The sequence below is a fragment of the Schistocerca piceifrons genome, chromosome 2 (assembly GCF_021461385.2).
Source record: "Schistocerca piceifrons isolate TAMUIC-IGC-003096 chromosome 2, iqSchPice1.1, whole genome shotgun sequence".
Classification (NCBI taxonomy): domain Eukaryota; kingdom Metazoa; phylum Arthropoda; class Insecta; order Orthoptera; family Acrididae; genus Schistocerca; species Schistocerca piceifrons.
This window is the reverse complement of record NC_060139.1, coordinates 470749833-470762805: the sequence shown is the minus strand read 5'-3', so window position 1 is coordinate 470762805 and position 12973 is coordinate 470749833. Positions and strand designations below refer to the sequence as shown.

The 12973-nt window shown below is 38.2% G+C and overlaps 1 protein-coding gene across 5 annotated transcripts in view; it reads right to left on the bottom strand.

Moving 5' to 3' along the window:
- LOC124775064 (tRNA pseudouridine(38/39) synthase) overlaps nt 1-7710 on the bottom strand; it is a 29229-nt gene extending 21519 nt beyond the window's left edge. For 2 of the 5 annotated variants that reach the window (XM_047249860.1, XM_047249863.1), the window contains exons 1-2: nt 7490-7710; nt 7250-7370 (exon numbers count right to left, since the gene is read on the bottom strand). The gene's annotated coding sequence lies outside the window, so the exon portion shown is untranslated. The remainder of the gene's footprint in view (nt 1-7249; nt 7371-7489) is intronic. The other 3 variants (XM_047249859.1, XM_047249861.1, XM_047249862.1) reach the window with 3 other exon arrangements.
- Nucleotides 7711-12973: the final 5263 nt, after the last annotated feature.

Genomic DNA, 12973 nt, shown 5'->3' with positions numbered 1-12973 from the left:
CACTTTATTTTTCATTATAAATAAATGATAAGTCCATTTCAGCTCTTTGTTTCTGTAATTTCACTGTATTTACTTTATACTTAAATAGGCTACATTTATCTGTGCCACCTTGTATTTTCTTATTTCATCAATAAATTCAATATCTCCTGTGTTATCCAAAGATTTATATTAGGCCTTGTCTTTTTACCCATTTGATGATCTGCTGCCTTCATTATTTCATCTCTGAAAACTGCAGAAACCAATATTTTAGTCCTCTAAGTCTTGTGATAACTTTAAAGACAGAACATGCTGATTAGAGCCAACTAGATGTTGTCTGCATATGTTTATTGAGGTCCCTTAACCACTGATAATTTAAACCTGTTTCTAATGATGTGGCCATGAAATTCACATTGGTGATACTCAGTAGTGAGCTTCGTAGCAGGACTATCAGTTACTGGCTATTGACATGCCGTTATTGACACAGTTTCCATCTGTGTACTTGTTAGGTAATTCAATCAAAATCACAACATTAAATGGGTATGAAACTACAATATTTCATACAAATCCCATGATTCTAAAACATGTACAACCATTCTGCAGCTGCCCATTTAACCACATTCAAAATGCATTACATCACCACACAGCTGATGACCAAATAAGATACTTGTGTAAATATGTAGATCTCAATCTGATGGAAAAACAGAAGGTTTATAAATGGTAAAACACTTGTCTTGATCACCAAAATAATTTTATTTATCGTCTCATGATGCATTTCGGAAGAAACCCATCACTAGATTTCTGTCATGAAACAGCAGATGCCATATGACAAGATATCAAATGGAATGCATTGTAACATTGTATTGAAGCTGAAAAATATATCTGCCAAAATCAATACTGAGTATCTTGTCACTTCTTACTCCTTTCTGTAAGCATAGGCAGTTTCACACTTTACAATGTAAACAATTTTATCAGTATGTGCTGCTAGTGACAGTAACGCCTATGACATCAAGCATAACTGTTTCATGACAAATGCTTACGAAAACACACACACACACACACACACACACACACACACACACACAACATAACTGGCCCATGAAACACTCCCTCGATATGCACCAACTCTGACTCATACTTGTGAGTGGGTCTACGAGGAAACTGCAACGATTGGCATAAAATTATACCATACACACACACAAAGTGTGTAAGACACTAAAAGGTTTAGCATAATCATTTCTATTACGTTTATATGCCTGTCAACTGCTCAATGCATTAAAAATATGGTGAGTGGTCCCCTTTACTGATTCCATTATTTGTATTCCAATCACATCCTTTCTGCATTCATTACATCTCTGGAAAAGTTTCCCATAGTCTGCAAGTTCTAGTTCTGTCATTCTTAGCATCTGTATTCCAGTTCTGAAATTGTGGATTTGGTCCTGTGAGACACAAGAGAATTTACTTCCATTGCTTGGGAATCTGTGGGCATTTTTGGAGGCCAAGGGAGAAAGACTTTAAAATTCCCATTTTCTTTACATAAATGAATTGGTCAGATTTGACGCATGCCATGCAATAACTAAATTTTGTAGGTGACTCAAAAACCAAACATATGATACCACAGAGAATTGATGGTTATCCACTCAATACATGAATAAAAACTCTGTAATCCACATTTCAAATGGGAGGGAGGAGGGGAGGAGTACAGCAGCAAATGCCCCTCTTCTGAATGCTATGTTCTCTCCTGTACAGCTGGTCGAGGGCCGATATTGTGTTCACTATGTTATTAAATGAAGGTTATTATTAAGCAAACACATGGTTATGCAAACATTCACAACTGATGAAGGAAGGAACATTAAAACTTAATGTACTATTGACAGCGTGGTCATCAGAGATGGTGCAGGCCCAGATTACAAAAGCATCAGGAAGGAAATTGGCCCGTCTTCTTCAAATGGATTATCCTGGCATTTACTTGGAGCAATTTAGGAAAATGATACAAAACGTAAATCTGGAGGCATTCCAGAATAATGCGATCCATTCCACACACACTGTCAGAGTGGCAGGGACTTTAGAATGCATTTTCATGCATTAATTGTGGTGACCTCTGGTCAAGACAAGATTAATTATATATTACATAAACATAAAAATTATTTTTTACTATATGTTTGTGGAGGTAAATGAAGAAAAAGACTGTATTAGTAGAAGTCATTACCGTAATCATGAAAATGATTTCAGCTGCTCCTACAGAAGTATGCAGATTTAAGGATTAGTGTTCACAATTACTTTATGAATTTAATTTATCAATCTCATGAAGCAGTGCGCCCAGGGTTGAAAAATCAGCGAACTTTTACACAAACAGGAAAAAGCAGCCATTGTAGTGTACTTCTGCTGTGTAGATTAACCCATCTGCACCCATACTCTGCAAACTACTGGGTCATTCCATGTCAGTTCAACCAGGGGCACAGTCTCAGATTTGACTGAAGTTCAGTACACAAATTCTACCACGTGTAGAATACTCATGTACAAAGTATTAGTTTCCCCTGCCTATTAGTTCCAGAATTATGACTTGTGAAAGAAGGTGGCATGACCCGGAAATTGCAACCCGCATCTGGCAATCTGCCTTCAGACCCATCTTCAGGTCTTAATAACTTTGGAACTATTCCACACAGTCCACTGAAATATTTACAATCCAGTAACATCCATTTAGAGAACACACTCCATGAATCAAAACACTAACATATTTCTGGGGGAAAATAAAAAATTCCGAAACGTGATTTAAAAAATGTAATACGTTAAAAGGTACATACTGTAGGTGCCCTCTATGCCAAATATAATTCACTCAAAAAGGGTATAATTTTTTTGTGGTATTAATGTGGCCTAAACACACACAGTACTTATCATGCCCCTATCAGTCACAAAAACTAAGTTACATGCACACAAAAATTTGAAAAATTACCTGAAAAACATGGATTTTCGAAGTGTGGTAGCACAAAAGGGACAAGTGGTATCCAATCCAAATTTCACACACTGCATAAGTAGATCATAATGATATATATCTCAAAATTTCAGCATGTTATTGCAAGACATTTGTGTACAATGGAAGTTGACAGATGTATTTGTGATGTGGCCATTGTTTCACAATACAATTTTGTAAAAACATATCGTAAACTGTTCTGCCTCTTCTTATCCTCTCCCACAAGTGTTTAATCACTAAGTAACAACATATAGACAGATTAACACAACCTATCACTAATGTTTACTGCAACTTAACTGCTAAAAACCAGTCGATTGTGCCTCCAACAGAGGTTCTCCCACACTTTAACTACTGTACTCTGTACACTGAGTGGCAAACTGTACTGTCTTCCTGACACTGTGGTAGGAACTGGAACTGTCATAAGAATTTGTTCAAAAGGAATCCAACACCTGTCTGCCAAATGTGGCCAATGAAATGATCTTGCTGGTCCTGCTGGTGCCATGAAGTTCACAAATACACCACCTTCTGCTTCACAGCACTCTGCAACACATCCTAAGTACCATTTGTCATCATAAACAGCAATAACATAGCAACCTGGTTGTATGTTGCTGCTTATGCTTCTGAATCCTGAGTCAGACACACTGAAGACACATGTTGTGCTTGAACCTATAGTTATAACCGGACAGTCTGCTCATCTGCACATAGTCAGAGTCTGCTGGAGAGAGGTGATGATGGCTCCTTGTGCCTGCAACAGTTTTAACATGTTATAGTCTGCTTTTTAGCAACTCTTTGACTGATTTTACCTCATCTTTCGAAACACAGAATGACCATATTCCAGAGATATTTTTCTGTACCCAGATAAATAATTGAAGAGGTGTTAGAATGTGACCTCCTGTAGGATGCTGCAAACTAGCTCGTGATGCAATGCGCTTAATGGTAGCACCAATACCATCACATATATTTTCACCATGACTTAAGAAAAAATTCCATTCTGCTTTAATCTGAAAATCATGGTACTGCATGCATAAATTTTTGAGATTTTTACAGTTTTTGTATTGACTAGCTGCCCCATCACTGAAGTATTACACAAAATGTGTGTGAGGCAGCTTTTCACATATGCCACGACAGTGCGAATGTGGGCATGAACTGCAATGGCATCATGAATTAAACAGTCACTAAAAACGTACAGGTTCATGACAGACACATCACCTGATTCACCTTTATACTAAATCGCAAATGGCTGGACAGTTGCTTGGATGTTGTTCCAGTGATATCCTTGGATGGCATCTTGAACAATACATGCATAATTTTCAGAAAAGTCTAGTATTACTATAATTTCATCTTGTTTCAAATTATCCTTACAAAACTGGAGATAAGCCGATTGTGTTGTTGCTGTGAAGCTGTGTGTGGTCAGTTTGTCCGTTTTTTGACAACACATTTCAACAAAATCTTCCACTGTACTTTGCTTTGTTTCAAGACTTCTGCGATCCATGTGTGTCCATTGTTTATAAGAAACAAGTTCATCATCATCCATTAAGAGTTCAAAATACAGTTTGTTATGCATGTGTTCTGCAAGATTTGCCTTACCTGGACACTTTTCACACCTGTGTATCATGCACTGGTAGGAACTGATGTCACACACTAGCAGCTTCATTGCACCTTTGTAATCCAGACCAGAATCCTTTATAGCAGCAAACGTCAGCTCAGCATTTTGATGGGTCTCTCATACACAAACATTGTGTGTGCCCCTTGCACTTACAGGCACAGCCCATTTTGGCCGAAGATTGAAAAAAGATGATAAGCCTACTTTGGTATTGGGATACTTTTCCTTGAATTCTACATATAGTTCTGATATGTTGCATAGCAACAATCTTTTTTGCGTCTGTACATGTACATTTCCCATTTTCACCGTTACATAGTCTTTTTTCCAGGCATTATTCGGCTGTAGTCATTATTTTCATGAAACTTCGACACTAGCACCTTTATTTCTGAACTCAATTGCTTACTCTGAGCCTGCTGAAGTTGTGGAAGCACTCCTTGGGTTGTTTTTATTTTCCTAGCTTGCTTTACCATATATGTAGAAACATTGAATTCCTTTGCAGTGTAGTCAATAGACCAGCTGGAAGGTGCAAGGGTAAGAATAGCTACTTTTTTCTGGCATGTTTTCTTTCAAATCATGCACAATTTTGTCCAAATCAGAGCATTTCTGTCATGATTTCTGTTCCTTTGGAGCAGATAGTTCTTCCTCTTCCACCATTAGTGTGTCAGCTATTTTGTGTTTTAATTTCATTTGAGCTTCTTGTAGTTTTCTTCTACCATAGCTGGGCCTGTCTCTTTTCCCAACTTTGTGTGTCTTCATGGGAGACAAACCAAGAGCAGTCACTGAAGTATTTAATTGCTCATCCACTGTGGTTGTAGGTGGCTGATACTCTTCGTCACTGTCATGTAAATATTCAGAATATTCTTCATTTTTTAGTAATGTAACACATCTGGAACATAACTTTTGTCCTGGTTTCATGTTAAGTCCGATTCAATTTCTCTGAGGCTACACTTCACTGTCTTATTATGAATCCAAAATGGATCAAAACAACTTCTTTGTAGGAAAGAATACTTATCCAGAAACACTTTCATATGATGGTAACAAAGACTAAAAGTTTCCTGGAACTGTACTTCTTGTGCCCACATGGTGTATCCCGGATCTCCATAGCAACAAATCTTGGTCCGATTCATCCAGATCATACAGTACAAAGCAAATGCCACATTTTGTTCCATATGTTGTTTTATTACATTCAGATGCTTGTGCTCTACCAATACTGCAACTTGTTTGATCAAAAGCACCACTAGCACACTCTTATGCCTCCATACTGACTTTCCACAACAGTACTGACAGTCTGAACTAGAATCTTAAAAACATGAGTAACCTGTGATTGTTGCTTGTTTCCTTTGTTGTTCCTACCTAACAATGACTCATTCTGTCCCTGAAAACTACCATTGTTTAACTTTCTGTTGCCTAATGATTCCCAACAATTGCTGCAGCTTTATCTGAAACAAGCTGTCTGCTACATTGCATTAAAAGAAACGTAACCAAATACATCTCTATCAACTTTTATTGTACACAAATGTCTTGCAATAACAAGTTGAAATTTTGCCACATACAATATTATGGTCTACTTATGCCGTGTTTCAAATTTGGCTTGGATATCACTTGTCCCTTTTGTGCTACCACACTTAGGGAATCCACGTCTTTCAGGTAATTTTTCAAATTTTTGTATTTTCATGTGCATGTAACTCTGTTTGTGTGACTGTGGGCATGATGAGTTCTGTGTGTGTTTAGGCCACATTAAGCTTACCACCAAAAAAATTTATAACCTTTTTGAGTTAATTGTATTTGGCATAGAGGGCACCTACAATATGTACCTTTTAACGTATTACATTTTTTAATCACATTTTGGAATTTTTTATTTTCCCTCAGAAATATGTTGGTGTTTTGATTCATAGAGTGTGTTCTCTAAGTGGATGTTACTGGGTTGTAAAAATTTCAGTGGACTGTGTGAAATAGTTCCAAACTTATTAAGACCTGAAGTTGGGTCTGAAGATAGATTGCCAGTGGCGGGTTGCAATTTCCGGGTCATGCCACCTTCTTTCACAAGCCATAATTCTGGAACTAATTCGCAGAGGAACTTAAAAATTTTGTACATGAGTGTTCCACACCTGGTAGCATTGGTGTGCTAAATTTCAGCCAAATCTGAGACTATCAGCTGGAACATTTTCTCAAATTGGTTGAATTGACATGGAATGACCCTAATGTGAAGTGTACCTACTTGCAATTATGGTTATTGGAACCAATTCATACCTCCAAGTAGAAATCTGATTACAAATCATTGGTGGAGTGGCTAATAGGGTATTCGGTTAATTAAAACAGATCATCACTGTTGCAAACTGAGAACCATATGTAACTCAAGTGTTGCAACACACATTTTATCTAAGATATAACATATTTCTCTTTCTTTTGTTAGTAAATAGTAAATTTTAAACAAAGGCATACTGTTAGAACGAAGTGAACAGAAGCAACATAACAGGTCAATGGCAACAGCATCTCTCACCCACTCCGACATGAAATTGACTTCGTAGATGCACGACAGGTCAGTATAGTATTAGACGAATTTTGGATGATAAACTTGGGTCGTATTCAAAGAACTATCATCTTACAAACGTAACTTCCGGTAGTGTTGCTGCAGGACAAATACCTATTAGGCCTACAGTTCTTACATACCGTCTACGAACGTAAACATATTAGCATACCGTATCATTCAGCTGTTGTTGACTTATCCTGCCGACGGGCTTTAGCACGCTTCAGTCGTGGTGACAGGGGTCTTCAATGAACAGTTAAATCTGCCTCATGCTTCTCAATTTCGTCAAACATCTAACATATAGAAAATGGTTAATCAAACGAGTATCTACACATATGTATTAGACTACGTCGTCTATAAATTAATATCAACAAAGATATTTACGTCAAAATGTACTATTTTATTTAGCTACATGTCATTTTAAAGACTCCAAATTCTTGGAAAATTGTGTTACGCTTTCTCTCACCTTTATCAAAACATCAACATCACAGACATTTAACGCTGCCACGGGTAGTCATTTGATAATTGGCGGCAAATTCTCTCTGGTTTCCAACTTACACAACCGAAATAATAAATAATACTGTATCATTAGCTATAATCTTGCTTATTTACTGTATGACGGCTACCACGTCCATACTGTAAACAAATGCGTATTAAAAGGAAACAAATAGAACTGCTTTCCTTTACCGACAACAGTCTTGTTTATACATTCAATTTATAGTACGAATTATACAGTAATACACAATGCTGCGCAAGACGTAGCAACTCATTAAAATAATTTATTGTTTTCTGAACGTCAATCGCAAGTAATTCAAATTGTTTTTTTATTATAAGATTACGAGAAAACTTTGCAAGTTATGTTTTTCCATAGAATGATGAACTCTTCGGGACAGTTCACAGATGAGACAAAGTTTGCCTATAAAAATAGATGTTTTCTAAACTCCTCGAGTAATATCGGTATTTGCCTCAGTAAACTCTTACGTATTTAGGATATTGAGAGTAAATCACGTGGATTCAAGTGCTATACCTAATCGGAAATAAATCTGAGGGCGAAATTTCGCTGCAACTGCCAACAGCAGTATCGAATGAAGAGAGCTGTCTGACCATTATTCAGTGTTTTAACAAACTTTCTCGATAATTTAGTATAGTTAACAGACGTGCAATTCTTTTATTTCTTCACTTTGACTCCAACTGGTGGGTCACATAAGAGTAGTTGTATCAGATGTAAAGGAGTCGTCAGCATTCGTCGATAGTTAGCAATATAGCAAATAAGAAAACCCATTTTTTTACGGACCTTGGGAACAACTGTTGTTTAAATACATTCTAAGAAGGGGAACATACCGGGTGATCAAAAAGTCAGTATAAATTTGAAAACTTAATAAACCACGCAATAATGTAGTTAGAGAGGTAAAAATTGACACACATGCTTGGGATGACATGGGGTTTTGTTAGAATAATAATAAAAATAATCAAAGTTCACAAAATTTCCGACAGACGCGTGAAAGATTTCTTGCGCTCATCGTTTGGTGATGATAGTGTGCTCAGCCGCCACTTTCGTCATGCTTGGCCTCCCAGGTCCCCATTATTGGCTTTGCGGTTACCTGAAGTCGCAAGTGTATCGTGATCGATCGTCATCTCTAGGGATGCTGAAAGACAACATCCGACGCCAATGCCTCACCATAACTCCGGACATGCTTTACAGTGTTGTTCAGATTAGATTAGATTAGTACTTGTTCCATAGATCATGAATACGACACTTAGTAATGATGTGGAACGTGTCAGATTAATAAAAGGTGTCTATACAAGATATTCCTCGACTACAGCTATTGTTGAGGAATGATGGTGGACATATTGAGCATTTCCTGTAAAGAACATCATATTTGCTTTGTCTTACTTTGTTATGCTAATTATTGCTATTCTGATCAGATGAAGCGCCATCTGTCGGAAATGTTTTGACCTTTTGTATTTTTTTTTGGTTCTAATAAAACACCATGTCTTTCCAAGCATATGTGTCAATTTGTACCTCTCTATCTACATTATTCCGTGATTGATTTATTCAGTTTTCATATTTATACTGACTTTTTGATCACCCGGTACTTGTCCTTGACACACTTCTACAAAAAAAAAAAAAAAAAAAAAAATGCGCTTGGCAAGAACCAAAAGAAAATAAAAACCAAATCTACTATTTTTGTAAAACAATAAAGACCAGGGGCTAGATGTAACGGTCCTGAGCAGCTCTTGAATAGCAAGTGTTCATCAACTTGAAAATTACAGATGGAAAAAACACAATACAGCCAAAGAAAATGGCATAGGCACTCGTATTCAAATACAGAGATATGTAAACACGTAGAATACGGCGCTGCGATCGAGAACGTCCATATAACGCAACAAGTGCCTGACGCAGTTGTTAGATCGGTTACTGCTGCTACAGTGGCAGGTTATCAAGATTTAAGTGAGTTTGAACGTGATGGTGTAGTCGGCGCGCGAGCGATGGGAGATAGCATCTCCGAGGTAGCATTGAAGTGGGGATTTTACCAAACGACCATTTCACGAGTGTACCATGAGAATCAGGAATCCGGTAAACCATCAAATCTCCGACATCGCTCCTGCCGGAAAAAGATCCTGCAAGAACGGGACCAATGACGACTGAAGAGAATCGTTCAACATGACAGATGTGCAACACTCCGCAAATTACTGCAGATTTCAATGCTAGGCCATCAACAAGTGTCAGTGTGTGAACCATTCAACGAAACATAATGTCTTTCGAAGCCGAAGGCCCACTCGTGTACCTGTGATGATTGCACAATATACGCTTTACAACTCGCCTGGGCCCATCAACACCGAAACAGGACTGTTGTTGACTGGAAACATGTTGCCTAGTCGGACGAGTCTCGTTTCAAATTGTATCGAGCGGATGGACGTGTGCAGGTATGGAGACAACCTCATGAATTTATGGATCCTGCATGTCAGCAGGGGACTGTTCAAGCTGGCGGAGGCCCTGTAATTGTATGGGCCGTGTGCAGTTGGAGTGATATGGAACTCTTGATCCATCTAGATACGACTCTGACAGGTGACATGTACGTAAGCATCCTGTCTAATCACCTGCATCCATTCATGTCCATTGTGCATTCCGACGGACTTCGGCAGTTCCAGCAGGGAACTGTGACACCCCACACGTCCAGAATTGCTACTGAGTGGCTCCAGGAACACTCTTCTGAATTTAAACGTTTCTGCTGGCCACCAAACGCTCCAGACACAAACATTATTAAGCATATCTGCGATGTCTTGCAACATGCTGTTCAAAAGAGATCTCTATCCCATCTTACTCTTACGGATTTATGGACAGCCCTTTAGGACTCATGGTGTCAACAACTTCCAGCACAACTTCAGACATTAGTCGAGTCCATGCCATGTCGTGTTGTGCCACTTCTGCATGCTTGCAGTGGCCCTACACGATATTAGGTAGGTGTACCAGTTTCTCTGGCTATTTAGTGTGGAACAAACCAAACAAGAAACTGGTTTAATTGAGCAGAAAGAGATGAAAATTTTGAGAATTTTTTAAGAACATGGAGGCGCCATTAATATGGGTTGCTATGCTCCATTTTAAGTGCCATTACAAATTCTTATGTTCTGCATCTATATACATACTACACAAATTACTGTGAAGTACGTGGCAGAGGGTACTTGGCACAGTAGCACATGTTAGGGTTTATTTCCATTCCAGTCGCATATGGAATGCAGGAAGAATTCTGCAGTGTCTGCTGTAATCAGTCTAATTTTGTCTTCATGTAAATGATATGTGAGGACACAATATCTCTAGATTTTTCACTTAATAGTGCTCCTTGAAATTTTTTAATTAGCCTTTGAGGGATTATAGATGTCTGTCTTCAAGAGCCTGCCAATTCATGTTTCCAAAACATTAGGGATTTTAACTCCATCATGTGTGTACCTTTACCACTCACTTATACACATGAAAAGTAACCTTGAATATGAGGGTGGTTTTAAAAGTTCTCAGAATCACCATGAGAGGTCAGCACTAGCGCAACAAGTTGTTCACGTGATACTCATTGGACTGTTGCCTGTTAACACATGCCATGTCAGCGCTCTTGAAAGAAAGCTGTGGTGGTGACATCCTCTCTTGTTCCTGCGTAGTGATTTGCGAAGATGGAAAAAATCGAGATTCGAGCAGTCATTAACACTATAACCGTGTCTGGGTCACTCGTGACCCACTTGATAATTTTTTTGTTCGTCACTCTTTTGTATTATTGCCGAGAGTGTTACATTTCTGTGACTTTTTATGAAATAAGGTAATTAGTGATTATACTTCATTTCACATTTTATGGCGACAACATAAAAGAGAAATATGAAGATTCACCTAGAACTGCAGAAGGGTCAGTTCTGACCCACCCGGTGCAGTCGCTACAACAATCACATTTTTCGTGTAGCTTCATGCCTATTGTTAGTGTGTGTTTGGTCAACAATCGCAAAACTCGTTTTTACTTCACTTCCGGCTGACGTTCCAGTTTTCAGCAGGGAACGAGAGGGAGAGAGGTTCAAACAGGTCTGACCTTGTATGCAGATATTGCGCACCCAGAGTTTTGTACCACGAAAACGGGTTTAGTAGTGCATTCTGTCTGTGTCGATAGTGCTTCTAACTTATGAATATATTATGGCCAAATTTCTACGCACAGAAGAGGACATTATAAATGCTCTAAATGAGATTTCATATAATGAATCTGAGGGCGAACCACTGGAGTCTTTATCTGAGGAAGAATTTCCATCGCCAATAGTTTCGGATTCTTCATCAGAAGACGATGTTACTCCTGAGAGTGTTCTACTGAATGCTGATGAGAAAGGTATGCTTGTTTAAGTGTTTGTTTTATAATAACTTTTGTTTATGTATATGTTGCATAGACACTAATTTCAATTGCAACAATGTTTATGCTTTGCTTCATGTTGAATTTTTACAAGTTATGTATTACATTTATGAAGGTGTTTTTTTGTTCTAATATCACATAATATATTCAATATTAAATCGCATTCTAATACATATAACTACTATTACAAGAACAGTTGCCACAAAGACTAAGTCAACTCAAGGAAGTGGACGTCCTCAAGGTCGGCGTGGACCACAAAATGCCCAGGGTTCTGGACTACTTCAGTTTCCTTCAGGTAGTGATATTGTAGCACCCAATGGAACAACCTGGAAAGTTGGAGTAATAGGTTCAGTTGGAAGATATGGACAACAGAATGTTTTCAAAGATAGGACAGGACCATCTCCGCATGCAAAACGAAACGTGAATGAGAGCTGTTACAGTGCATGGCATCTAATGATAACGGACAAAATTTTGAAACATATTGTAAAATATACAGAAGCTGAAGCACGTCGTGTACTGAGCTCAGATGAGTGGACTATAAAAATTGAAGAACTGGAAGCTTTTATAGCTATATTGTACGTCCGTGATGCTATTGGAGCTAAGTGCTTAGAACTAGACACATTGTGGTCAGTGAAGTGGGGAAATAATTTTGTGAAATGGCTCGTGACAGATTCAGAGAGATAATGCATTATCTCAGATTTGACATTAGATCCACAAGATCAGAACGACTAAGAGAAGACAAGTTTGCTTTGGTATCAGAAATCTGGAATGAGGTCATTGCAAATGCACAGTCTAGCTACATATTGGGTCCATATATAACAATCGACGAACTGCTTTTTCCTTCAAAGTGCCATTGCAGATTCATGCAGTTTATGGCCTCAAAACCGGACAAATACGGGCAAAAGTACTGGATGGCGGTAGAGAAAGACTCAAAATATATTATGAATGCTATCCCTTATCTAGGAAAGGATGACACTAGGCGAAGTGATGAGTGTCTTGGTGACTTTTTTGTAAAAAAA